The sequence below is a fragment of the Mastomys coucha genome, unplaced genomic scaffold, assembly GCF_008632895.1.
Source record: "Mastomys coucha isolate ucsf_1 unplaced genomic scaffold, UCSF_Mcou_1 pScaffold9, whole genome shotgun sequence".
Lineage (NCBI taxonomy): Eukaryota > Metazoa > Chordata > Mammalia > Rodentia > Muridae > Mastomys > Mastomys coucha.
The window spans coordinates 75,021,434-75,024,052 of record NW_022196915.1 but is presented as its reverse complement, the minus strand read 5'-3'; positions in this window follow the sequence as shown (position 1 = coordinate 75,024,052).

The window sequence follows — 2,619 nt, the reverse complement described above, 5'->3', positions numbered from 1 at the left end:
GAAGCTGGAATTTAGTGCTTCTTGGCTATCATTTACTGACAGTGTCACAAAACCTTAAAAGCAGATACTAGGAAAAAATAAACATTTATATTCTCAGAGCAGCACTATTTCATTTCATCTGTCCCTTCTCTTCAATTTTATCAACTGATTATACTATTGAACAGTCACATAATTTAAACCTGTTTTCTCACAAGAATATCCTGGATAGGATAGATAATGTTCATGGGAGGTAAGTGACACCTGAAAAACAGAATTTTTTTTAACATAATTATTGCATAACTTGGAAAGTCACTTTTCTACTTCAATTTGTCAGTTCCACTCTATCAGCATTTTCACACTTGTGACTACTTAAGCATTCCCAAGTGACTGACAACTCATGTACAATTGATAAATTCCTAAATGGGATGATTAAAAATACAGTCTCTAAAGCTGAAGGGATGCCTCCTCAATTAAAAGCACTCCTGCCCCAGCAGAAGACCAAAATTCAGTCTTGATTTCCCAGATGTCACACAACAGCCAATAATTCTATGTGCAGGACATTGCTGCATATTTCATCATTTCTACTGGCCTCCAGGAATAGTATACAGGCATACTGTATGAGAATGCATGCAAACACTCACAAACACAAAATAAAACTAATTTAAAACCATATACAAAAATTGAAGTCTGTGATTCCTAAGGACTCTCTAGAATCATTATTAACTTTTTAGTTAATATTACATTCCGAAACCTGTATCATTTAAAATTCCATCATGATATCACTGATGTATACAATGTAAGGACTATTCAAAACTACAGCATATATCTTAAGTGAATTCTGCATACTTATGTCTATTCTGAGGTATAACATTACACATGTGTAATATTGATGTAATGTTTTTAAACTACTTTTATTTATATGTTACTTACCAAGAGTTAGAAACACTCAGATAGACTATTATTAATTTTAAAACTGATTTTCACATCTTTCTTTCTAACACTATAATCTATCTTATAACATCAATGATCGCCTTCAAGCAAAGCTTGCTAATTTTTAATTTATTAAAAGTATTCTCTGTCCTTGGGGAATTAATTATATTTGGCATTAGAGTTACAGTTTCCAAAGTTAGTTGTCTTCTGAAATTGACATAGATCTCATCTCGTACTTATGGTCTCACAAAAACCCTACAAAAGATCAAGCTACCTGTAATTATTGCATAGGTGAAGGTGCTCCCTGAGCTCAGCTTTCAGAAATGAACTGCTGGGAGCTACTAGCTGTTGAGGGAGAGAGCCGTACTCTGAGAAGATGACCACGGCTAATTGTACTGTGCTCTAGTATACTGCCCCACACTTGTTCATATATGATCAGCACTACCTGGAATTAGAAAAACATTCTTGGGAGATAGTGTGTTGGTAGAAGTGGGACAGCATATTATCCTAATTCATTGTTTACCTATACAAAATTCTCAAGTAATTTTATAATGCAATTTCTTGATGTAGGGAATTGTTTTTAAAATTTTTTTCAAAGTCTACTTTTATTTTTTTCTAGCCTTCTTTTTTTTATATAAATTTAATTAGATGTTTTCTTTATTTCCAATATCTCCTTTCCTAGGTTCCCCTCCAAAAATAAAAAATAAAAATAAAATAAAATAAAATAAAATAAAACCCAAAAAACTAAAACAAACCCCTGTTCCCTCCTCCCTCCCCCTGCTCACCACCCCACCCCCTCCTGCTTACTGTCCCTGGCATTCTCCTACACTGGCCCATAGAATGATGATGGAAATTTTTAAAGAAGCAAACTGTAAGGAAAAACAAAAAGAATGTCCAAATTACACTGTACAAAAAAATTGAGGATAACAGTTAGATTACCGATCTAACACAAGTTTAATTTGCCCAGATTTTTAAAGTATGTTTGACATAACTTATACAACCATGATTTTAACCTAATGTGAACTGTATATGACTTTTGTTTCAGGTTCTCTCTCTCTCTCTCTCTCTCTCTCTCTCTCTCTCTCTCTCTCTCTCTCTCTCTCTCTCCTCCCCCATCTGTCTGTTCTAATTCCATTCACCCTAGTGACTTTCTAAAGAGTTTTGTGTCCTATTTCAGACTTAATCAGTTCAGCATCTTCCCAGGCCTCATGTGAACAAATATGAGAGATCTGAAAAGTGAGGCTGTTCAATACAATGGGGTCTCATTAACATTGTTTTAACAAGCCTTAGCTTATGCAAGCTCTTGTCTAACATGCAGCTCTAATTTGAATCCACACTTCTCAGCATGGTAATGAGGGCTCTGCTGAATGCCTGTGTTTGTGCATATACATGAACACTCTGAATTTAATTCAATGAGAAAATAGGAACTTTTCTCTAAATTAATTTGGCTTTGTCTGAAAAAAAAATTACTTCAGATAACACTAAAATGATTTTTGAGTATACTTACATATCCAGGAAGTTTGAAGAGAACAGAATTAAGGTGTGTATCAGTATGCTTATTTTTTTATGTTTATCATTACATGAATAATATAACCTGAACTAATGTGGTGTAAGGGAAAGAGCATGAAGCGCCTCCTGGATTTCAATATTTCTGCATGGATTCATATGAACTTAATAAGTTAAATATTAATTTTTAAAGCTGTAAGAAAA